This window comes from Mauremys reevesii, linkage group 5 (assembly GCF_016161935.1).
Source record: "Mauremys reevesii isolate NIE-2019 linkage group 5, ASM1616193v1, whole genome shotgun sequence".
Lineage (NCBI taxonomy): Eukaryota > Metazoa > Chordata > Testudines > Geoemydidae > Mauremys > Mauremys reevesii.
Window position 1 is genome coordinate 58,358,761 of NC_052627.1, and position 26,627 is coordinate 58,385,387.

The following is a 26,627-nucleotide window of genomic DNA, read 5'->3' on the forward strand; positions in this document are numbered from 1 at the left end:
CAATTAATTTAATGCAATTGAAAAGCCCCAATAAGATGCAGGGTTCTATCTTCAAATTTAAGCCATGGTGGGAGTGTTAGAAAATTAGGCTTGCTACTGATGTGTTAATTGCTATGTGCTCTGGACCTGCTTTGATTCTCTCAGAAGTTTCAGTGACAGCATATAATATTTCATGTTTTGCATGAATTCAGAGCAAACTTGCATGTTTTTAGCTGTACTTTTGAAGGGCTGTACTGGGAGATGGGTCGGGATCTGAATTTTAAACCGAAATGTCGCATTTCCGTGTTCTAGAACTAGTGTGTGTACCTTGAAGCAACACAGAAACTAATAAAATAACTAAACTTTTTGGTTTTTATATTAGGATGCAACAACTTAAGTATTAAAAATGAATAACTGTTGCAAATGGAACTATATATTTTTTTCCTAGGCAGACTTTAGGGCATAGTTTTAAATGCATGCATATTTAAGAGGATAATGGCTTTAGAGGAAATCATTATAGAGAGGTATCAACATCTCTAGTGTGTACTTTTCGTTTGGTCTCACGTATTATAGTTCTGGGTTTCATTGTGAGCATATAAGACTTGCTCAGTTTGAGGCCATGTCTACGCTACAAAATTCAGTCGATGCAAATTAAATCAGCATACAGCCGCTGAAGTTTGTATATTGTTTGGGCATGTGCATGCATCAATGTGACATTGATGGAAAGTGTGGTACACCCTGCAGAGGTATCCTACTATGCCCCTCACCGCAGTATGGAGCAATGCCTTTTGGGACACTTTTTTGCAGTGCTTTGTGGGACAGTAGTGAGTCACCAACAGACTTGTGAAAAGTAGGGGTTAAGTTCCCAACATGCTACTTTGCACATCCCATAATATTCTGCAAATCCCATAAACTTGATGCCATTTTTTAAAACCCCCACTATCTCGTGGGGGTCATTTCGGTGTCCGCCATCTCTGTGACAGAAGTACTGAGATTGCAGAGCCTAAGCACAATTCTCTGGTACATCCTTGTATTAGCAATGCACAGTTCTCCATTGTTTGCACATCCGAGGGTGTACTGCTACAATTTGAATTGTGATGCAGAGATGGGTGATGCTGATGGTCATAGTGAAAAACAATGCCAGGTTGCTCCTGGCATTCATGGAGCAGCTCCTCACAGTGCAGCACCATTTTGGGGCCTGAGGAATGAGCACTGATTGGTCGTGGGATCAGATTGTAATGCAGGTTTGGGATGACTACCATTGGCTGCAGAACTTTTGGATGCAAAAGGCCACGTTCCTGGATTTGTGTGCCAAGTTTACCCCAGTCCTCCAGAGCAGGGACACCAAAATGAGTGTCATTGACTGTGGAAAAGCAAGTTGGGATCACGCTCTGGAAACTTGTAACACCAAATTCCTGTTGGTCAGTGGGCAGTCATTTTGAAGTTGGAAAATCCACTGTGGGGGCCATTGTCATCTTCTGCTTCTGTGACTTTTGGTTATATGCAGGACATAGTGGATAGATTTGTAGCAGTGGGTTTCCTAAACTGCAGTAGAGTGACAGACAGCACACATATCCCTATTTTGGCATTGGCCCACCTTGCCACAGAGTACATCAACAGAAAGGGCTACTTTGCTATGATTATGCAAATACTAGTGGATCACCAGGATGCTTCACTGATATTAATGTGGGCTGGGCAGGGAAGGTGTATGTTGACTGCGTCTTTAAAAACACAGGACTTTTTTAAAAAGCTGCAAAAAGGGACACTCTTCTCCGACTTGTGCATTGACATTGAAGATGTTGAAATGTCCCGAGATATTCTGGGAGACTCAGCCTACCTTTTGCTCCCCTGGCACACAGTTATTTGCTGGCCGGAAAGATTCAACTATTGGCTCAGCAGGTACAGAATACCTGTTGCATGTGCTTTTGGTAGATTGAAGGGGTGCTGGTTGTGTTAACTAGGGTGACCAGGTGTCCTGATTTTATAGGGACAGTCCCAATATTTGGGGCTTTGTCTTATATAGGTGCCAATTACCCCTCACCCCCTGTCCTGATTTTTTCACACTTGCTATCTGGTCACCCTAGTGTTAACTGACTAGATTGAATCTCATCAAGGGAAAACATCCCAGTGGTTATAGCTGCTTGTTGTGTCCTACATAGTATCTGTGAAGTGAATAGGGAAAAGCTGCTACCAGAATGGAGGGGAGAAATTTACTGGCTCCTGTCTGCTGAATCTGAACAGCCAGGGACAAGGGCTATTAGAAGGGCCAACCATGGAGCTATGTGACTAAGGGAGGCTTTAAAGGAGCATTTTAACAGCAACAGTAGCGTTCTCTGTTGATTTTCATGAAGCAGAGTTTGTCTTGTGTATTTTATAATATTCAGTATGTTTCTATGAATTCTGTAATACTTGGTGTACATTTACAAATGTGGTTGATTCTTTGCCTCCTGCTATATGTTCTACAATGCTTGGTGTGAACTAATAGAGATACTCTGACTCTACAAAAATAGAGCTTTATTGTGTGCACATCAGCTGTTAACAAAATTAGGGTGCAAACAAACACATACAAACTGAGGATGAACCACAGTTTACAATCCCAAATTGAAGTGGAAGTAAACAGTAAACATGTATGTCAATGTTTGTAAACAGTAGCTCAGTGCAGTCCACTGTGGCTACATACATACCCGTCAATCTGTGGTTTTACAGGTTAGTATACGTCACTTTTTGCCCCTTGGCATGGAGTGCTAGGGGTAAAAATGTATATTGTGGTGCTACGTGTAGTGTGTGTATGTGGCGGGGAAAGCAGCTGTAGAAGGCAGCAAACTTGGAGTTCTCCTAGGACTGCAAAGGCTGCTGAGTCTAGGTTCTTTGGACCTGTAGGTCAATAATGGTCTAAAACACTTGGGTTTGTTGCTTGAGCAAACCCGTTATGCCCAGAGAGAGACAGGATTCCCGCCTTGTGCCAAAGATATGAAAGGGGGTGGAACAGAACAAAGAGGGTTGCCAGTCATGAGAAATCCTCTAGTTACCACCTGAGCTGTAACTAACAAGAACAGCACCAGGGGAAAGGATTGGGCCCAGACTAAGGAGGAGTCTAGTCTGTGAAAGAAGCTTATTGGAACATCTCTGAGGGTGAGATTTACCTGTATTAGGCTTAGACTTGTATGTTTTGTTTTATTTTGCTTGGTAACTTGGCTGCTACTCTGAAACTTGTTCTGTCTGTTATTACTTAAAACCACTTAAATCCTATTTTTTATACTTAATTAATAAACAGTGATTTTTATTAACCCTGAGTAAGTGATTAATACCTGGGGGAGCAAACAGCTGTGCCTATCTCTCTATCAGTGTTATAGAGGGTGGTCAGTTTGTGTTTACCCTGTATAAGCTTTATACAGAGTAAAACAGATTTATTTGGGGTTTGGATCCCATTGGGAGCTGGGTGCTGGAGATAAGTGACCTGCTGAGCAGTTTTTGGTTAAAGCCTGCCGCTTTGGGGGTGTGGTTCAGACCTAGATTTGTGTTGCAGCAGACTAGTGTGTCTGGCTCAACAAGGCAGGGTTCTGGAGTCCCAAGCCATCAGGGAAAATGGGCTCAGAGGTAATTCCAGCACATCAGGTGACAGCCTCAAGGGGGGTCTCTGTAACTGAACACATCACAGGAGCGAGCAGGGGCAGGGCCTCAGAGAAGGGGTGAGGAAGGGGCAGGGAAGGGGTGTTCGGTTTTGTGCTGTTAGAAAGTTGGCAACCCTAGGTAGAAGGTCCATGGTTCCCCACATCTGCCTGGGCTTCCTGGTCAGCTCTTATCTGGGCCAGGCTCCAGCTTCCGACCTGACTGGGGGGGTGATCAGGCAGAAGAGGAGGGGCCAGGGGCCGGGCCTGTGATGAAAAATGGATGAGCCAGACTCATCCACTTTTCACTGTTCCAGCGCCCCTAGGTGGGACGCCTCAATGCATCCACGCCAGAAGCTGCTGATTTAAAAAAAAAAAAAAGAGAGAGAGAGATGCCATTAGATTTATAATCACAATGGAAAGGGAAAGCTAAGTCTCAAACTCCCTTGTATTATTCCTACAAATATCCTTAATAAGAAATGCTTTTTGACATTTTAACTTTGGGGCCCCTAGCTACAGCACCGCTCTCTAGCTCAAACCGTGGCGAGTCTGACCTGGCTGGGAGGAAGGGAAGTGCTCGGTTGTAGGTAGCTGCCACACCTCCTGGCTTGAAGTAGTAATAACAAACACCCCATACACGGTTTCCATCATCAGCACCCCCACTATAAAAATTGTTCCAGCACCCCTGCATGTAACTGTACAGTTTGGCCCCTCTCCCTGGGTACAGGTATTGTGAAGTGGCAGTGAATATATTTGCAATATTTTAACAGGCAGTGATTTGGGGGATGGAGGGAGGGCTGCTGTCTCACTCCTGATGGTGACAGAGGCACAGAGAACCCAGCTGCTACAAGTGTCCTGAAACCACTCCAGCCTGTATCCTGCTAGCTTGTTTAGTGCTGTGGTGCTATTGTGGTGGAAGAAACCAGGCTGCCATTTCTAGAAATCTTTGGGAGAGGATTGTGGAGTATTTCTGTGAAAGTTTCATTGAGATCTCTCAAGAGGATAAAAGAGACATCCCAATTCTGATAGGCAGAGAAGTCATGCAGATGGTCTCCTGCTTCCCCTCTCCTACCACAATGAGCCACAGAAAGGAAATGCAGATGCCAATTCTGTCTGTCCTACCTTTGTCGAAGCACAGGATACTGATCTAATGTGGCTTGTGAAACTGGACTGCTACACAACCCTTTTTAGAACGTTAGCTTTTCCTTTTCTAACAACATACCAGTAAAGGAATGAAAAATCAATACCTGTCTTAACTTGCAAATGGGCCAAGTGCCATTTTTAAATGGAGAACAAAAGCAGAGTAAAGGGGAAGTAGAGATGAGGTCTGAAGGAAAGGGGAAAAACAAAATTCACATTTTAAGATTAATGCATGTACATGCTTACCCAGGCTTCCTTCCTCTTCATCATCAGGCTCACCTGCACTTGTCAGCCAGGACTGACTCCTGTGGCGTTTCAAACAGTTCCCGGTTTGCAGCATGGTTGGAGTCCCCCGCTGTGTCTTCCTCCTCAAAGGATTCTCTATCTTGGGCTCCTCTAAGATAGCCACAGTAGTATGTAGGGCACTGACGGAGTCATCGCCAAGTATGGCATGCAGTTTGTTTGTAAAAGCAGCAGGTCTCCAGGGCAGGATGAGATCTCTTGTTTTCCCTTGCCTTCTGGTCTGCCTGGCATAGTTCCTTTGTTTTCATGCAGCATTGCTGCTGATCCCTGTCATACCCCTTTGCCAGAATCCCCTGGGCAATCTTCTCATAGATGTCAACATTTCTGTGGCTTGTTTGTAGCTGTGTGTGCACAGCTTCTGCTCCCCACAATCTGAGGAGATCCAATATTACTTTCCTATTCCAGGCAGAAGTGTGTGTGTGTGTGTGTGTGTGTGTGTAGCTGGCATTGTTTGTTGGTTAGGGAGGGCACACAACAAAGGTAAGCTGCTAGGTGTGTTGACCAAGGTGGGCAATCAAGAAGAGGCATTTAAAAAAACACACAGAGGTTTTTGAAGATTGGATAGGCTTCCAGTGTCTGCGATCACTGGGAGTGGATTTCAGAACTTTGAAATGAGTGTTTGCTATTGCAGGGATAGGGGCATTGTGAGACAGATGCTGGAGGACGGTTAGAGTTTCACAAGTAATGCAGTGTCTATGCTGAAACTGTGTCAACCTCAGTAGGGAGAGGCGGTTCTACTGCATTGCTGTACCAGGCCACTTACTCTGATGGGAGACCAATTTTAGCATAGACATGTGCATAACTAGGTCAACGCAAATGGACCTACATCAACTTTACTTTGTAGTGTAGATCAGGGCTAATTAAAAAAATGTCTTTCTAACTACTAGGTATGTAAACTCAACCTGGGAACTGACAGTCAAGCTGTTTTGTTTTTTTTTGCTTCTTACTACCAGTAGGAAAGATTTTGCCGCTAGAATGCGGCTGATGATTTTGGTTTGTGATATGCAAGGCAGAAGAAAATTCAGCTTGGTTCTTCACTGCTGTGCTGGCATTACAGCATTAACTGCAGTAGAAATGTTTACTTTCTCAAACAGGTTGCTTTCTGTGCATATTCAAGCTATGATGTTGAATAGGAAGGTTTATTTTTATAATCACACTTCAGAGCTGAAATGCCTTGTTATATTGGGATAACTTATTGTGCTACACATGGTGATGTTTCTTCTTTAAGCATGTGTGTAAATCAAATAAATGATGCTTGCACATCAAAATATGGTGCATAATATAAGGTCAAATCATACCCCCTAAGAAAAATCCAAGGAGGAACAAAGAAACCCTGTAAAGCTCATCTCTTTGAGCTTCTGACAAATATCCTTCTTAGAACTGGTCTGTGCATGAGGTGTGGGTATGGATTCCAAATCCCACATGGATCTATTGAGGAAAGGAAATTGCACTACCATTGTGGCACCTTGCTTCCCCTCCTCCACCTGCCAACATGGCTTCTTTTAGAAGATATGCCAATTATTTTCTCCTCTACTTGTGCAATACCCCTCTCTTCTCAGAGAGGTGCAGCTGGGGAATAAGTTAATGGTTCCCAGAGTGACATTCACAGGCCCACTGACAGCAATTCCAGGCCCCAGGACAGAACAGTCAATGGGCCCCCAGCTCGCACAGACACAGTCCACCTGACATTTTGCTTGGTGCTGCGCTAACCTGCCCGGCAAGATGCTGCTGGCTGCACTGCTGGGTGTGCTCTTCCGGCACAGCCAGGACTTCCATGTGCCCACCCGGCTGCCTTCACTGTTGCCGGTACCACCCCATGCACGCCTAGGAGCCTTGCCAGAGGTGACTAGTGGGAGGGGCACCAGCTAAGGGGGGGATGCGTGGACCCCCCCATGACTTCCCCCCCCCATGTGACTCCTCCCAGCCTGGGGCCCCTGTACTCTCCCCTCCCCTCCTTCCCATCCCATGTTACCTGAGCGGGGGGGGGCTCTATCCTTTTGCTGCGCCAGCCCAGCTCTCTCTGTCTGTTCAGCTGCTCTTCTGGTAGCCAGGCTCCGGAGCCACTCCCAGATGCTGCCCGGCTCAGCACAGCAGTTGCTTGGGAGAGTGCTTGGCTGCAGCAGCAGCAGGCCACCCAGCCCAGGCTCAGCTTTTCTAGGGACAGTGGCCTAGCGAGCCGGAGCCCTCCCCGGTATGCTCAGAGTCTGCTCCTGTCCCCAGAAGCTGAGCCTGGGCAGGGAGAGGGCTGCCGCTGTCACCGTTCCCTGCCTTGCCCAGACTCAGCTTCCCAGGACAGGAGCCAACTCTGAGCCCTCCCCGGCATACTCCGGCTCGCTTGGCCACTGTCCCTAGAGCCTCAGGGCAGCGTCTCTGGAAGAGGAGAGGCTCTGGCCCCACCTTTTCCTTTCCCCAGCCAAGGCTGGCTGCTGGGTTGAGGGCCCGGAGCAGGCGTCGGGAGGGCAGGCGGCTGACCCTTCCTGTCCCTCTCCCCCCCCATGGTGTTGCCTCTGAACCCTGTGGCGGTGGCTGGGGGTCTCTGGGCCCTTTTAAATCACCCAGGTCCCATGGCAGTTGCCTCCCTTCCTTCCCCAGTCGGTGGGCCCAGACATTCAGTTGTGTGTATGACCACCTTTTCAGAAAGGTGCATGGTTTACACAGTAGCTGTTTCCAGCTTTGCTGCTAAATGACTTCCTACTCACCCAAATACTCTTGGAGAACCTATGGTATAGATTTGGTGCAAGAGGCTTTCACGTGCTTTGAGGTTGGGGTCAAGAGGAACGGTGGGTTCCACATCTCTGTGACTTTTGTGACTCTTCCCATATTGCCTTTCTTTGTTCCCTTTTGTACCACTCGTTGCAGGAACGTGTAAGACAGTGGCTCTCAACCTTTCCAGACCACTGTACCCCTTTCACGATTCTGATTTGTCTTGTGTACCCCCCAAGTTTTACCTCACTTAAACTACTTGCTTACAAAATCAGACCTAAAAATGCAAAATGATCACAGCACACTATTACTGAAGAATTGCTTGCTTTCTCATTTTTACCATACAATTATAAAATAAATTGATTGGACTATAAATATTGTACTTCAGTGTATGGTATATAGAGTAGTATAAACAAGTCATATGAAATTTTAGTTTGTACTGATTGCACTAGTGTTTTTTACTGCTGTAAAACTAGGCAAATATCTAGTTGAGTTGATCTACCTCCTGGAAGACCGCTGTGTACCCCCAGGAGTACATTTACCCCTGGTTGAGAACTACTGGCGTAAGAAATAGCTTTGTGCTTAGCTCTAAGCATAGCTCTGATGCTTGCAGTTTCTAACTGCAGTAAGGTATGTTCAGAGTAGCATATTCCTTTGATGCAAATTCCTAACTTTCGTTAGTATTAATTTATATGTGTGTGCATACTTAGGGGAGAATGCCTTGTGGTTTCAAATAAAGGATTAGAAACTTCATTAGTTTCTTAAATGTTTTTGAATGGTGAGGAACTGGAATGATTTCATAGTCATAATACTCAAAATTGAGAGTACTGCTTGCACATTTCCCACTGTTGCTAACACCCTCAGCCCTACCAATGCTGGCAACATTGCCAATAATAATTGCAGACATGGCGATTAGATCCCCTCTGAGAAGGGTTAGATGGCACAGTTCTTAAAACACTGGTGACAGCCTGAGGTCAATCTGTGCTAGTTTCCTAACTTGGTAATGTTGTTTGCTCTTAGCTGTGGTGAGACGTGTTTTTGCAAAATTTCTCTAAGCGGATGAGGTCTGAGGTTGCCTATGCCCATGAAAGCAGATGGGGGCCTGGAAAATTGCTAACTTGGCTTTCCATTGAACAAAGTTTAGATGCTCCTGGTTTAAATGATTAACCCTTCATGGTGTAGAGTTTAAATGTCCTTTATCTTTTTCTCCTTAGAACCCCCATAATCACTCCTTGAGAAAAGCTTTGCTTTTCTGAAATGGTGTGTTTACTATGATACAAACAAAAATAATTAAGACAGTTTAACAAATTGCATTTGTGATGTATTACATTTGTCACCTAATTATTTCATAGATCGATGTATGATTAATAATCTAGCATTTTTATAAGTGTATTTGGAAGGATTTCCATACGGGGGCCATATCTGTGCTACAATGCTGCAGCTACGGTGAGTGAAGGGTTTCTTCCATTGCGCTAGCTCAGGGGTAGGCACGCATGCCAAAGGCGGCACGCAAGCTGATTTTCAGTGGCACTCTCACTGCCCAGGTCCTGGCCACCAGCCTAGGGGGCTCTGCATTTTAATTTAATTTTAAATGAAGCTTCTTAAACATTTTAAAAACCTTATTTACTTAACTAAACTATTGTTGCATGTAATTTATTATAAGACTTATAGAAAGAGACCTTCTAAAAACATTAAAATGTATTACTGGCACGCAAAACCTTAAATTAGAGTGAATAAATGAAGACTCGGCACTCCACTTCTGAAAGGTTGCTGACCTCTGTGCTAGGTAATCCAGCTCCTTTAGCATTCTTCCACTGATCTAGCTACATCCACACTGGAGCTTAGATCAGCTAAGCTATGACACTCAAGGGAGCAATGTAGTTAAGCCAATCAAATGACTTCTGTTGCAACTCAAGTCATCTTGGTAAAATGACTTGTGAACAAAATTCTTTCACTGTAAGGGTACAATGAGCAGGGTGAATTGATTTAAATCACCAATTTTAATCATGATTGAAACTAGCAAGCAGGAAACCTTGATTTAAATAATCCATTTAAATCTTGTTTTGCATTTGTACTTATTATTTTCCTAAAAGGAGATGATTCTCCTGTGTTGGTAACCACTAAAACTTGTTGATTGGCAACTAAATATAGCCTTTGCATCAAATTCAATGTGTCAGTATTTCTATATACATTTATTTAAGCAATTATATCGCTTAATTTACATTTATTTAGATTCATAATAAAGGTAAAAGTTAAGGTTAGAAAATAGTTAATGATGCATTTGTTAATTACTAAATGATTGTTTTATTTACATTTATGATTTATGTCAAGTTCTATTCATATTGAAACTCAAAATCAATTAAAATGACCAAAAACAGCAATAGTGTTAGTAAATAAAGCTATTTTAAATGTGCTAGATACATAAGAAAATAAAGTTTATCAAAACCATGTTTTGCATTTAAAACTAACTTACTAGACAAAGAAAGTAGTGGGTGAATTGAGCTGATTTGTTTCTGGTCACCATCAGTGTTCCCTTTAATTTTTTATGTCCGTGTGCAGAATGAATTTTATGTGCACCAATATGGCGGTGATGTGTAATACATCAGCCTCATATTGGTGCACATAACAAAGTTCATGTGGGGGTGGGGCTGAGGGGTTTGGAGTGTGGGAGGGGGCTCAGGGCTGGGGCAGAGGATTTGGGTGTGTGTGTGTGGGGGTGAGGGCTCTGTCTGGGGGGTGAAGGATCTGGGGTGGGGCAATAGATGAGGGGTGTGGGGTGCGGGAGGGGGTTCAGGGCTGGGGAAGAGATGTGGGAGGGTGAGGGCTCTGGCTGGGGGTGCGGGCTCTAGGGTAGGGCCAGGGATGAAGGGTTTGAGGTACAGGCTGGGGGGGGGGGGAAGAGGACTCCTGCAACAGCTCGGGGCCAGGGCAGAGTGCCTCTCCCTGGCTGCGGCAGCTCTGGCTGGACTGGGCCAAGGGAGGGGCGCCTCTCCCTGGCAGCTCCAGTGGGCCTGGGCCTGGGCTGGGCTGAGAGAGGGGCTCCTCAGCCCCAGCCAGGGCAGATCCGTGCAGGGGCTGGTGGGGACGGGCGCCTCTCCCCCGGCTGCTGCAGGTCCATACTGGGGCTGGGCTGGCCAGGAGGGGTGCCTCAGCCCCTGTTTTGGGCTTACTGGCAGCTGCACGGCCACGCAGCTTAGAGGGAATTTAGGTCACCACATCCTTCTAGATTTTTAGAAAGAGTAGATCTCATTCTCTCATGCTTAGTTTTGATTAATAGATTGGAAGAGGAAAAAGCAGGAAAGTTTTTTTTTGTTTGTTTTTTGTTTTTGACTCCTATTCAGTTTCTTAACTTTGAATGAACTAGTCATTGAACTGAACTAATTGAGTAAATGGAAATGAAGAAGATATCTCTCTGTACATGCACAAGAGGCTACTGCTGTCAGAAGCTGGCTTAGCATTTCAACAAACTCTGTTTCCAGGTGCTTAGCCTGTGACTTCCAGTGGTTTGGCTTTCTTCAGTAGCAAACATGTACTGTTTAATACTATTTTGTGTATTCAATCATAATAAGTTTAGGCTTTAAGTTGTTATAATTTAAATTTCAATTTTAAATAGATTAATTTTTTTTTAAATTTACATCTGATTTAAATTTAAAAAAAAAATTTGTTTCTTATAGATTTGTATTCACCCTGACAATCCGGTAGCCTGTATTCTCTACTAGTTGGTATAAACTACAATGTAATAATGTTGGCTACAAGGAAGAATTCCTAGCAGAATCAGTGGCATATATTTTTGCATGAACACTTCCCCCTAGCCCTGAGTAAAATTCAGCAACACTTGGCTTGAGTTACTTTATTTATGGATGAGTTGTTTGTTTTTTAAGTTGCATGAATTAAAAATATAGAAAACATGATCTGACTCCTTCTGATGCCAACTTAAAATGTAAAAGTGAGACTGCTTCATATTTCAGTGAGGCTATGTTATCTTAGGAAATTTTAAGCTTTGAATCACTTATATACAATACTCACTGCTGGTCTCAGCGTTACCTTAACATCTGCCTGTGTAGTGCATCAACTAGCAGAAAGTCAATGTTCTTTGTGAAGTACTGCAGCTGGAGATAAGATTATGTTGTAATGGCAGCAAGGCAGACTGGATTGCCTCTTTAGGTCACATGGGCTGCTGCTGAGCTATGGATAATTGCAGTATTGTTGTGAGGTCATGTAATGTTGAGGTTGAATTAATGCCTTTTAAACCTAATCCTTTGCAATTTGTAATGATTACAAGAAGTGGTATCTGTCCAGAATTTTTGGCAGAGTATGTTTAAATATTCAGAGATAACATGAATTTTACATCTTTGGTTAAAAACAGGAGCATTTGGGATTTGTGGGGTAAGAGTCTTGAAAAAGCTACCAGATACATACTAGCAGGAGGAATAAACTAACTCTCCAGAGGTAGCTATGAAAGATGACAGTGGAACAGCCCCACCAGCAAGGTGTAAGGCAGGGGTCGGCAACCTTTCGGAAGTGGTGTGCCGAGTCTTCATTTATTCACTCTGATTTAAGGTTTTGCGTGCCAGTAATACATTTTAATGTTTTTAGAAAGTCTCTTTCTATATATATATATATATATATATATATAACTATTGTTGTATGTAAAGTAAATAAGGTTTTTAAAATGTTTAAGAAGCTTCATTTAAAATTAAATTAAAATGCAGAGTCCCCTGGACCGGTGGCCAGGACTTGGGTAGTGTGAGTGCTACTGAAAATCAGCTTGTGTGCTTAGGTTGCCTACCTCTGGTCTAAGGGGAACACAGATGAGAATCCCTCATCCCACTAGCTGGAGTCCCACAGTGAGGCAGAGGTGGTTCAACTTTTATCCATGGATCTTGCTTGGAGACTCCATCTTTGTGTCATAGTATATCTAGAAGATACACAATACATTTGGAGCTTTGTAATCTTTCTCTATTTGCTGGATATGGTAAGGAACCTTTTGTCTCTAGCTGCTGTGAGGAAAGGACATGAGGCCTTTTTTTATACTAACCTTCTAGTTATTTTTCTCCCTACCGGTTACTATTGGAATAATCAAATTTGCATGAAATTGATGCAATTCTTGACAATTTCATTTCTTACCATAGTGTTATGAATAACAGAGTGAAATGGTAGGGTCTTATTTTCAATTTGTTGTTACTCAGCAAAGCTATGAGCAACAGCAGAAGTCCTGCAGACTGAGGAAATCCACATTGCATCAGTTAAGCGTTGAACTTTGAAGTGAATAGATATATTCACATTCTGGCTAAAAACTTATATTTTTTTCAGACTCTGGTGCTGGGGAAAGCTTCGCACTGGTAGCTTGGCAGAGTGGACTTCTCAAGCTGTGTGAGAGAGAAGGAGGTAAATACTTCATCTCATTTTTGTGACTATCAAGTTTAGCAGTGAAGCTGTAGCTTTAAAACTGTTTTCAAGTAGATATAAAATATGTGGACCTGTAAAAGATTCTAGACTTTAAACAATGTATGTACTTAACTATTATTGAAAATCAGGTTCATTGTGGGGGGATTTTCCTGTGGTTTTGTTTTTTAATTATTAATTACTCTGCTATATCCCATATGTCAAATTACCGTATATACTCATTCATTAGCCCGTTCGTTTATAAGCGGATCCCCCAAGATGGATAAGTAAAAATAGCAAAAATGGTATGACCCTTTCATAAATCGACCCTATATTTCAGGGGTTGGAAAACTTTGGCTCCCAGCCCGTCAGGGTAAGCCGCTGGCGGGTCATGACATTTTGTTTACCCAAAGCGTTCACAGGCATGGAACCCCTCAGCTCCCAGTGGCCGTGGTTTGCCATTCCCAGCCAATGGGAGCTGCGGGAAGTGGTGCTCCACTTCCCGCAACTCCCATTGGCTGGGAACGGCGAACTGCAGCCACAGGGAGCTGAGGGACTCCATGCCTGTGAACGCTTTGGGTAAACAAAATGACAATGCATTTGATTCCATAGAGTTTAAAGTCATCAAATTTTGGTGTAGACCCGTTTATAAGCCAACTCCTGCTTTTTTATGTCACTTTTTTACCAAAAATATTCAGCTTATATACGGTATATAAGTGGAATATGTGCAAAAAAATCGATCTATTTTACTATTCATGTTTCAGGGCCTACCTGTGGTTCTTTTGTGTGTGTGTGTGAGAGAGAGAGCTTTCTACCCAGATAGATGTCAATATTTTCTTCCAAGGACAGGAAATTGCTTGTTCAGTGTATGTTACTGTTTATCTCTCCTAGTGCTAGCTTGGATGGTGTAGGTTATAGAAAAGAGACACTGGGTGCAGTTGAATCTCTAAGGCAAACTTTTCATTTTGAGTGCAATTCAGTATCCTCTTATGGTGATACCGTGGTCTCAGAGTTTATTGTGGTTATTGCTGCTTTCACAGAAATACTACTACTCCTTGGCCCCTTTCCCCTTTCCCCACTCCCAAATCCTTGTTATTACAGATGCTCCCCGACTTACGCAAGTGTTCCATTCCAGAACGCATTGCATAAGCTGAATTTTGCGTAAGTCAGGAATGGATCTCCGACTATTACGCCCCCAACCCCCCCCCCCCAAAAAAAAGCTTACAGAACTTTTCCTGTAAGTGCGGATTTCCGTAAGTCGGGTTGTGTAACCCGGTGAGCGTCTGTATAGTTATTCTATTTTATTATATTAAAGTTGTTGTTACAGTTTCCTATGTCCTTCATATTAAAGGAAGAAAGTGAAGGAGGAAAAGGTTTTGACTTTGACTAACCTTAGGGAGTTTTATCTGTCCTATATTTATCTACTGTACGTGACAAGTTTGATTAGCATTGAAAATGTGACCTCTCCACAGCCCCCACTTGCTGTTCAGCACCTAGTATTTCAGAAAATTGGTTGAATCCAACGTGTTACAAATATAAAAAAGGTAGACATTACAGTGATAACACATTTTAATATATTAAACCATGTGTGAAATCCTGGCCTCGCTTAAGTCAATGTCAAAACTCCATTGATTTTTGTGAGGTGCAGATTTCACTCTAACTTTTTATAACTAATGTACTTTTTTTCATTCTCTGGTATTTCCAGGAATTCTTATTTTACTCCCTTTATTTTTTCTGATAAGGGTGGTGTGTCATTCAGTGCTCCAGTTTGGAAAGTGGATGGTTGTGTATTCTTAGTGAGTGTGGGGTGGTTTTTTTGTTTGTTTTGTTTCTATAGGTACCTGCCATTTGGTGCACTCCAAAACCAAAAAACTTTGTCTTGTTCCTCTCCTAGTACCCCCTTTTGGTCAGTTGCCTAGTGATAAACAATTTGCAAATGGGTCAAAGGAAAATACCAAATTGGACATTTTGTAAATCATAATGTTGAGGACTTCATTTGCTTGTAAACAAGCAACCTTTGTATTATAATAGCATGTAGAGGCCCCAGTTAGAGTTCAGGACCTATTGTCTTAAGTACTGCAGTGCAGTTTACAATCTTGTTTTATGACCAGTCTTACCAGGATATGAGACACTATGGGGGAGGGGAAGTTGTAACTAGTGTTACCTGTAACACCCTCCTCTCAGGATAACTACAACTGAGCAATTCGAGAAACTAAGCGTAAACCAAGCCTTTTATTGTGGGCATTTGATAGCACTTTGAATAGTGACAGTTTTACTGTTTTGCTGCTGCAGTGTTTTAGTAGCAGCACCAGAGCTTAGATGGAAGAGGCAGCGGGGTGGGAGAAGTGTGCAAAGCCTGATGGGAAGAAGGGATAAATAGGGTTGCCAACTTTCTGACTGCAAAAAACTGAACATCCTTGCCCCAGCTGAGGTCCCGCCCCGCTCCATCCCCCCCTCCCTCTGTTGCTCACTCTTGCTCACTTCCCTCAGGCTGGGGCAGAGGGTTGGGATGGGGGGGGTGGTGCGGGCTCCGGGCTCCGGCTGGGGGGTGCAGGCTCTGGGGTGGGGCTGGGGATGAGGCGTTTGGGGTGCAGGAGGGGGCTCTGGGCTGGAGCAGGGGGTTGGGATGCGGTGGGGGGGAGGGCTCCGGTTGGAGGTGCAGGCTCTAGGGTGGGGCCAAAATGAGGGGTTCAGAGTCCGGGAGGGGGCTCAGGGCTGGGGTTGGGGTGTGGGAGGGGGTGCGGACTCCAGGAGGGAGTTTGGGTGTTGGAGGGAGCTCAGGTACCGGGGCAGGGGATTGGGGTGTGGGAGGGAGTGAGGGGTGCGGGCTCTGGGCAGCGCTTACCTTGGGTGGCTCCCAGAAGCGGTGACATGTCCCTCTGCCTCCTGGGCTGAGGCACGCAGCCAGGGGCCTCTGCGCACTGCCCCGGTCTGCAGGCACCGCCCCTACAGGTCCCATTGGCTGTGTTCCCAGAGCCGCCACGTCCTTTTTCGACCAGGCATTCCGGTTGAAAACTGGACACCTGGCAACCCTAAGAAGGGAGGAACTCCTGAGCATGTTTCTTGGTGCTCTTGAGCTTGTGTGAAAGACCCTTCTAAGCATCAGCTGGAGGCAAGGGGGGAAAAAACCTTGTTTTAAATTTTTTTTTAAAGGAATTAAAAAACCCCACTGAGGACATACTATTTAAAGGGTACTTGATTGGAAAACGTAACTTTTTAAAATTATCTGGGTCTTTTAAGTTGGCATTTTCCTCTCCATGCTACTTGTGGGTTTTGGGCAGTGGGAGTTCTCTGCCAGAGACTGTATTGAAGCGGGTCAGAAGAGGACTGTATTGTATTCGAGGGGGCCGGAAGAGGACTGCAGGACAGAGAGCCAGTTGATGGCTCTGGGCTTGGTATGAATCTGATGGAATCAGCTAGTTTTGAGGTCCAAACCTTTGCTAGAAGGCAGAAGTGATGTGAGGGGATGGGGAACTGTCCCCTCTTCTACATGATGGGCAATTGGCATAAAGATTTGCAACCCCTATCTTAAAAAAAAAAAAAAAAAAAAAAAAAAGCTACAGTGTATCTTCTTTTTTTTTAAAAAAAAAACCTTTCTGAAACAGAATAATTTAATACATTGCTTCTAGTGGATACAAATTAACAGGTTCCTTGTTTTAATTTATTTTGGTCTTCTAGGGCAGTGGCTCTCAATCTTTCCTGACCACTGTACCCTTTCAGGAGTCTGATTTGTCTTGTGTATCTCCAAGTTTCACCTCACTTAAAAACTTCTTGCTTACAAAATCAGACCTAAAAATACAAATCTGTCACAGTACACTGTTACTGAAAAATTACTTACTTATTTTTACCATAATTCTGAAATAAATACATTGGAATATAAATATTGTACTTACATTTCAGTGTATAGAGCAGTATAAACAAGTCATTGTCTATAAAATTTTAGTTTATACTGATTTTGTTAGTGCTTTTTGTGTAGCCTGTTGTAAAACTAGGCAAATATTTAGATGAGTTGATGTGGAAGACCTCTGAGTACCTGCAATGGAACATGTACTCCTGGTTGAGAACCACTGTTCTAAGGAATTGCTGCCAAATAGGACTTTGGCTAAATTAATTTATTATTAATATCTGCCATAATGAAAGTGAATAGTCTACCACCTTATTTCCATAGGGTGGTTTTTTTTTTTTTTTTGCATTGGTACATACCACATACAGGCTGAATTGATATTATTCTCCCTAACATTATGGTGTTGATTTCTCCTCCTCCTGTGACTTAAAGTGTATTTATTTACAGTTTAACAATACATAGGCATTTATTTTCTGCGGTACAAAGTTTTTCAGCTGATAAACTGAAAGGTATTACCTAGGCATTGTCCAATTACATGGTATCAGTAGAAAAAAGTAATTAATACTAGATGCTTTTTTCCCCCACCTTAGTGAACTTAATGCTTCTGAATTATGCCAAATGAAGAGTCTTCAAAAGTAGCTTAGTGTATGCATAAAATATATAACAGGAGTGTGTGTTGAAGAGGGAGTTTTCCTGCTAATGTGCATCAGCCCTATTGTGTGGGAGAATGCATGTAGTGATGAGAGAGTAGTTCAGTCTCTGTGACCAGTAAACTTTGATCTCTTTAAGATTGGATGGTGGGTTTTTATGTTGTGGACAACTGTCTTCTGGAAACTGGGCTCAAGAACACAACCTTACTTGACATATCAGACAGCCATTTAACTTTAATAAAGAACCTGGACTGGAACTTAGAGCGCACATTCTCCAGTATTTTCATAGAGTGGACTACATCTTAACTGATGGAGTGCAAAGTGAACTACTTTCCTCCCCATTCACAATCCCATGGATCGCCTCTCCACCTGTTGACAATCATATAGTGTTCCTGGGGCAACTACAGCAATTGTTTACATGGGGAATTAATATTAGGGAAGCATTTTAGTGTATTTTTAGCTGTCTTGCAATGCAACTTAACCACTGGAAACAGAGAGCCAGTACCATGTGACCAGAGAGCTGTACATGGCAGGCTGTCAGTGTTGGCTTCACTGTAGGACAGTGGTTCTCAGCCTTTCCAGATTACTGTACCCCTTTCAGGAGGCAGATTTGTCTTGCATACCCCCAAGTTTCTCCTCACTTAAACTACTTGCTTACAAAATTAGACATAAAAATACAAAAGTGTCACAATACACTGTTACTGAAAAATTGCCTACTTTCTCATTTTTACCATATAATTCTGAAATAAATTGTGGCTCACAGGTTGAGAAACACTGATATACTATATAGAGCAGTATAAACAAGTCATGGTCTGTATGAAATTTTAGTTTATACTGACTTTGCTAGTGCTTTTCATGTAGCCTCTTATAAAACTAGGGAAATATTTAGATGAGTTGACAAACCCCCTAGAAGACCTCGTCATATCCCTGGTTGAGAACCACTGCTGTAGGATATCCAGGGGTTGAGGAAAGAGACAAGTCTCCTCTTTCTCCACTCTTGTAAACTTTGAACAGTCTTTAAATTGTTTGTATTGCTAATGCAAGTAAATGGCAGCTGATGATAGAAGAGTTTGGATAATTGTGTATTATCTTCATAATCCATCTCTGTTGAGAAACAGTTCAGTTGATAAAGGAAAACTAGAGCCTCAATAAATTCTGGAAAATCTTTTTCCCCCACTATGTGAACAGACAAAAGTGGAATTTGGTGCTTGATGCTCTGTTATAGGGCTGTAAAATACAAAATCTGCTGTATAAGGGTAAAATGTGCCAAATGAACACGAGTCCATTCCCCAAACGGCTCACAGTCTCAAGGAATGAGAGGATACAGATTATAATGACCCTGAACAGAGCGGGGTGTGGTCTTCAGATCTTGAATGCTTCCTGGAACAGGCGGCACCATTTTGAGAGAGGGTGTTGGACATAAATTGCAAGGTTGCCATAAGGATAAGGGGAGAATGAAAGAAATAGGAGGTGGGCAAAGGAGTCCGTGGGGAGGGGATTTTGGCTAGTTTCCAAAGTGTGGGAATGGGAAGTAAGAGGAGAGACTTGTATAACAAACCAAGTTTTAAATTGCCAGTAGCATTTATATAGTTTCCAAACTTAAATAGATCATGCAGATAGAGGAGTAGAGGAAAGGAAGTGACTTTTAAAACTGTCAGTTCCTATTATATTTCCAGTTTGACTTGGAAACTGACTTACATTATTTCTCTAGCTTTACAATTAAACCTGTTTTCCCCTCACATAATTTTTAGGGCCCTACCAAATTCACGGTCCATTTTGGACAATTTCACGGACATAGAATTTTAAAAATAATAAATTTCATGATTTCAGCTATTTAAATATAAAATTTCATGGTGTTGTAATTGTAGGGGTCCTGATCCAAAAAGGAGTTGTAGGGAGGTTGCAAGGTTGTTGTAGGGGGAGTTGTGGCAGAGCTACCCTTACTTCTGCCCTGCTGCTGGCAGCGGCCCTGCCTTCAGAGCTGGAGAGCGGCGGCTGCTTGCCAGGAGCCCAGCTCTGCAGGCAGAGCCACTGCCAGCAGCAGCGCAGAAGTAAGGATGGCATGGTATGGTGTTGTCACCCTTACTTCTGCGCTGCTGCCTGCAGAGCTGGGCCTTCAGTTATCAGTCACCACACTCAGGCCACCCAGCTCTGAAGGCAGCAGTGCAGAAGTAAAGATGGCATGGTATGGTATTGCTACCTTTACTTCTGCACTGCTGCTCGCAGGGCGCTGCCTTCAGAGCTGACCTCCCTGCAACTCCTTTTTGGGTCAGAACCCCCAGTTTGAGAAACGCTTGTCTCCCCTGTGAAATCTGTATAGTATAGGGTAAAAGCACACAAAAGACCAGTTTTCAAGGGGGAAGACCAGATTTCACAGTCTGTGATGCCTTTTTCATGGCTGTGAATTTGGTAGGGCCCTAATTATTTTATAACACTAAATATTCTGCTTACGCAAATTGCCCTCAACCCACAGTCTTCTCTCCTTTCACAACTCAACATCCTCCTGTTTCCATCCCTCTCCCACACAACACCTGGTCATTCTTCAGCATCCCTTTTCAGAAAATAATCAGGGAGAAATGAGTAGTTTACCAAATATAGCATCAGTTGATGTCAGGGGTGGAAAGAACCTCTGGATCTGAAGGCAGGCTATGCTCCTATTACTGCTGGAATTCCTCCTCCTGTGTCTGGGGTGTGCTGGGTCAGCCTGATCACGAAGTGGACTGGAGTGTGGCAGGAGCACTTCTATCTGACAAGGACCAAAAGAGAGCATCTAGCTTCCTGGATTGGCTTGGGCTACTGTCTAATGAGTAGGGAGGGGGGCTGGTTTTGTCCACTCTGAGAGTGGCATAAACTATCCAAACTACTGTACCTAGCAAACACTTTAAAGTGGGTATAGATAGTGGTGCTTGATGGATTGAGCACTTTTTCAGTGTGATGTGTGTGAATATAACTGGATGTCAGTCCTCATTTGAAAGAGCCACTGGTGTGGCATTTAGCCAAGCAGAAATGTGTGTTTCCAGGACAGATGGCACTGCAGCCAAGAGCAAATGAGTACATGCTTGATCTCTGACATGGACTGAGCTGCAAATAACTACATGGTGTTCCCCTGTCTTTGTTCTGAGGCAGTTGTCATTGTCCAAACTGACATTTTTTCCTTTCTTAATCAGATGTTTTAAATCAAATATAGTTGGATATCAAAGGATCATAGCGTTAGAAATTTGGTCCTTTTAATAGGTCAATTTGCCTTACAAGCAGTGGTGTAAGCTCTTCAGGGGTGCACATTTTGAAAGCAACAAAGTAAAATGATTATTTTGGTATGAAACTCAGTTTGTGGATGCAACGGTCCTGTGATATATATTTTAAAGTAGGATTTGGCTAATCCCAACCTAACAGTTATGTACCAACATTAATACAAACAGGTCTTAGCTGCTTTTTTAAATAATTGGTGATAACCAGGTTAGAGAGGAGATTATTGTCCTCCAGGAAATAGAATAGAAAAATAAATCCGTTATGAGTGAGAGTATTTGAGACTACAACTTTGTTTACACTGGTCTGTGGACTGTTGTGAATTTCCCTGACACTCCTCACCACCACACACACACTTTTAGAGAGAAGCCTATATGTATGTACGTGTGTGTGTGTGTGAGAGAGAGAGAGAGAGAGCGCATTGTCATGTCAGGTTGAAAATACAACCTGCACCAAAAAATTAAAATTTCTGCAAAACGTATTTTGTCCAAATTGCACTACATAATCACACCAGTTTCAATTATTTTGGTAATTTATTTCAAAATATCTGTCAGCAAATATGTCTGTAACCCCCCCACCCCACACACACACCATGTTTCTCCGCCCCCTTTCCCCCTCCCAGAGCCCAACCGGGGGCCCAATTGTTTATCTGAAAGTAGAACTGGATGGTGGCGGGTATTAAAAATTGACTGTTCTCCCCCATTACCACCTGTGTGGGGTGTGTTTGTGGTGGTGGTGTTTTTGTTTGTTTGTGTGCTTTTTGAAAATTGAGATGTTTTGGTCATTATTTCTTGAGGGTATTTTGGTTTCAAATCATGGGTAAGTTGAACATTTGTGACTTAGTCCATAAATTTCAAAATGAAAAGTTTAAAAGGATAGGTGAAACATGCCAAAACAAGAGGAGATAGGACTGTTTACTATGTAAGCCTAGAATAATTGGGTTAAAATTAAGCTACTTTTTCTTTCCATTGGCCATATGAGGATCTAATTGATTGGTTGAAATGACAGGAAGATAATGTGCTCCCATTGTCTCACACAGGCCCTTGGTTAATTATATAAACAACCTGTCCCTTAGACAACATGATGATACTGTACTAAAGAAAGTAATGCCATTGTTTATTGGCTCTACAGATGACATTGGTTGTGATCAGTGAAGGCTTTTAAGCAAATAGCCCCTGACTTAAAAGGAGGCTGAAGGAAAGATGCCATCTTAATGGTTCTTTGACTCTGGAACTTTGTTCTCTGTTCCCCTTGATCTGTTTTGGGCCCTGATCCTACAAGCTGTTCTGCATAAACAGATTGATTTCAATCGAGTTTTGCAAAGGTGACGAGGTCCAGCTACACAGAATAGCTTGCAGGATAAAGGCCACAGGCATTTAATTCTTGTATCATTTTATACTCTTCTGAATTATTTTTCTGAATGAATGTTATACACATGTATGTATGTGTATAGGATTTTGAATGTGCTCTCCCCCATCCTCTTCCTGGAATTGTACTCCATTGAGAAGAGTCCCACTGAATCCTTACTGCTAACAAATCTGCTTTTCAACTGAGTGGATTTCAAGAGCTGCAAAACTGCCAGTCCTACAGTCTTGTGGAAGATCTTCCACATGTGAGTGGCAACTACTTTTTTTTAACATAATTTCCTTGGTATTTTGAAAATACTTCAATTTAACTAGCCCAGATTTAAGAACTAAAGTTCCTGGAAATGTGTAAGATTTAAAAAAGGTAACCTATTTCTGTTTCCTAAAAGTGAAGAGAATATTGGCTTAATAACAGAGCCTATATTAAAAAAGAACTGAATGTATTTTTTTGTTAATTTTTTTTTTATGTTTAATTCCCTACCATGCAAGGTATTCTAAAATTGAAACCAAACTTTTTTTTTTGTTGTTGCAAAGTTAGAAACCTTTGAAAACAGAAGTTGGAACACTATTTAAAATTTACAATAAAAACAAAGTGTTGTGAATGCAATTTAGGAGAAGCTCTTACTGCCCAATGTGGATTAATGTTTACTAATGATGTTGAACCTCAAACACTGTTGTTCAAAGTGAAGGAGTAGGATAAGTAGGAAACCTAAATTACAGATCTGTGGCATATTACGCGCATTTAACATGCAGGATTTCAGCTTTGCGCCGTCAGGGGGGAAAAAAAAAAAACAAAAAACCTGGGCGATTCCACCAGCATGAGACGCGAATCTGCTGTTCCCACTAAAATATTTTTTTGGGGGGACTTGACAGCAACAGCATGTCTTTAGGCCTGTGATAAGTTCTCCCCTATAATAACCTTGGAGGGTTGGCAAACCCCCCCCCCCCCCCAAAAAAAAACCCAGTTTAAATAGTGTGTCTGCCCCGGAGTGAGTGTGAGATGGGAGAAGCAAATCTGCTGTTCCCATTACAGTACTCAATCTGCCTGTGCCTCTCATACTATGCGCATCTCGCTGCGCTGAGTGAGATTCTACTGTGCCTGTACTGTTTAAAGAGACAGTGTGTATTTTTTGTACTTTATAACATGGCCCCTAAACACAAGGCACCTACTTCGCTGTTTCTTCGGTTGAGCACCAGATGATGTGTTCCATCGCTGGAGGAAGAACTGGCTGTGTTGGACTTATTGAGAGACGGTATGTCCATCACCAACATGGCGCATAAATACGGCCGCAACGAATCTAGCATCCGTGCCATCAAGATTCGAGAGACAGAAATTTGTCAAGCTGTGGCATCAAGTGCTCCAGTAACTGCTAAGGTGACGAGCCAAGTGCGTGATAAGACTTTAGTGAAGACTGAAAAGGCATTAAACTTATGGCCGGAAGACATGAACTATAAACGTGTGCCTATCAATGGCAACATGTTGCGAGAAAAGGCTCTTAGCATCTATGCACTGTTCAAACCTCCCGCCAAAGAGGGACAGCCTTCTGATGAGAAGGAATTCAAAGCCAGACAAGGTTGGCTTAACAGTTTTAGGAACCGCTTCAGCCTCAAAAAGGTGAAGACTACTGGTGAAGCTGCATCTGCCAATGAGGACGCAGCAAAAGCCTACCCCGAACAGTTAAAGAAAACAATAGAGGAAAGGGGCTATCTTCCAGAACAAGTTTTTAATGCTGACGAGACTGGGCTCTTCTGGGAAAAAAAAAAAATGTCCACCCGCACTTATATTTCAAAATCAGAAAGACAAGCCCCTGGCTTCAAAGCAGCTAAAGACCATGTGACTGTGTTGCTTTGTGGCAATGCGGCTGGGCATTTAATAAAGCCGGGCTTGCTCTACAGGGCTGCAAATCCCCGTGCCCTAAAAGGCAAGAACAAAAATCTCCTGCCTGTGTTCTGGCAATCAAATAAAAAGGCTTGGATGATGGCAGCATTATTTCTGGATTGGTTCCACAAGTGTTTCATTCTGGAGGTCAAGCAGTACTTGAAGAAAAAGGACTTGACTTTAAAGTGTTGCTGATCGTAGACAATGCTCCTGGCCACCCTGCGGCACTCCAGTTTGTGCATAACAACGTTGAAGTCATCTTCCCCCCCCCCCCCGCCATACCACTTCCAACCTCTTGACCAAGGCGTCATTAGCTGTTTCAAGGCCACATACACGAGGCTTACATTCTCACAGATCCTTATCACTATGGATGCTGATCACAATGTTAATGTGATGGAGTGTTGGAAGTCCTTCAACACTGCTGATTGCATCACTTGTATTAAACAGGGAATGGATGCAGTCAAGCCTGAAACAGTCAATGCATGTTGGTGAAACCTATGGGAAGACTGTGTGAATGGATTTTAAGGGTTTCCCGACCATTGACAAAGAAGTGCAACTCATCGTTTAGGTGGCCAGGCAAGTGGGCGGTGATGGCTTCATCAACATCCTCGAGGAAGAAATTGAGGAATTAATTGAGGGCCATAGAGAAATATTGACTAACGAAGAGTTAGAGGAACTGATAAAATCGTCTACAGAAGACGAAGACTAAGATGATGACGAACAGGAAGAGCCTGCAACTTGGAATCTTCATAAATTTTCTGAAGTGTTCCAAGCAGTGAAACACTTGAATGATTTAATTTCTGAATATGATCCTTCTATGGAATGAAGCCTCAAAATCACACATAGTATTACAGATGATTTGAGACCGTACCAAGAAATGTTTGAGGTGCTCAAGAGACAACAGCGACAGTTTCCAATCACCATGTTTTTAAAGAAAAAACAACCACCAGCAGCAGAGCCTACACAATCAACTTCTCGAGCTGAACCAGAGCCATCCACTTCGTCTACAACTCGCTCTCCATCACCCAAGCCTAGCCTATCGTCTCCTGAATCGACATCAAGCCCTGATGACTCAATAATAGCATTGTCAGGGAAAGAGGAAGGCTAATCATTGGAGTGTGTACAGTTCAAGACTAGCAAGAATATCCAGGATGACTGGTGACTGTTCAGGTTTACAGTACTGCACTGTACTGTTTTCATTTGTTGTTCTTTCATTCTTCTGTCTCTGTTATGTCATTAAAAGTACTGTACAATTTTATATTTTGCATATGTAGTCTTATGTACTATACATAGTACTGTACAGGGTTGTATACACAAAATTGTACTTTATGGGTGATTTAAGGGATTTTCAAGGGTCATTTTGACTATATGCGGTTTTCGCTTTATGCGCTGACCGTGGAACGTAACCCCAGCGTAAGATGAGACAGACCTGTATGATCCCAGTGCCATATGCCCATTACTAGTCAAACAAGATCTAAGTTTGTAAAATGCAAGCTTAGCAGAATGCTTATATGCTCTGTGTTTTTAATTAGTGTGTACAGTTGTTTGGTCAAACCAAGGTGTAAACAGAAACTGATTAGACTAATATTGATATATTCCTGAAGGACACTAGTTGCTGGAAATGGCAGAAATCTTGCCAAATCATTCACTGTAGCATTATCCCTTTTTCCTCTGTTCCCTTCATCCCAAATTCCTAACTTCTAAAATACAAGAACACAAGTTCTTTCATTGGGTCTTCATTTCCTCTCTTTGGATCACAACAGGTGGGGTCTGCATGTGAGGCTGTTTGAGGCCAGTGGGAAGCTGGGCAAATGGCCATTTTCAACACCAGTGCTAAACCCTTTAAACCAGCCCATGTGGGAGATGTTTGTAAAGCATATGGTCATTGTTGCTTTTCTTCCAAGAGCACCACCTCAAAGGGGCTGCACTGTATTTTAGGTTGGGGAATGGTAAACTTCCTGCAGAAAACAAATTGTATCGGTCTACATCCCTATACTGTCTGAATGCCTGTGGTATAGTGGGATTTGCTGCTAGGACCTCTTGTACTGACTGAGGAATAACTTCACATTGGACCAATTTTAAGACTTTGAGCCTAATTGTGCTTTCATACTGGTATAAAACTAGTGAAACTCATTGACTTCAGTGGTGTTACTCTTGTATACAAGAGATTAGAATTGGGGCCAAGACTTTAAAGCAGTACTTATTTATACTGCTTGTGTGGATTTCGGCAATAGCTGCACTACTAGAATTTAACTTGCTGCTATTTGAAGTGTTTTGGGATGCTTTAAATAAGAAGTATAGAAAATCAAATGCTATTGAAGAAAAAATCTTGAAGAGCTCTTTTTTGCATTTTCTTGCTATTCCTATGTAAGATACTTTACTCTTAATATGTAACCAGAAGATCAAGTATAATGCAATATTACAGACAAATATTAAAGGTATTTTTATCACAAAATATCAAGACTTACAATCACTTTCTTTGTCTGCTTTGTTTTTAAAGCAGTGAGAGTTTTGCTGAAGTAAGGA

General features: G+C 42.6%; 1 protein-coding gene across 6 annotated transcripts in view; it reads left to right on the plus strand.

The window, feature by feature from the left end:
- The window catches only part of FHIP1A (FHF complex subunit HOOK interacting protein 1A), a 125,153-nt gene that overhangs the window by 5,716 nt on the left and 92,810 nt on the right, over positions 1–26,627 (plus strand). For 4 of the 6 annotated variants that reach the window (XM_039540017.1, XM_039540021.1, XM_039540020.1 and 1 more), the window contains exon 2: positions 13,047–13,121. The exons of the other annotated variants lie outside the window; for them this stretch is intronic. The gene's annotated coding sequence lies outside the window, so the exon portion shown is untranslated. The remainder of the gene's footprint in view (positions 1–13,046; positions 13,122–26,627) is intronic. 6 annotated transcript variants of the gene reach the window in all.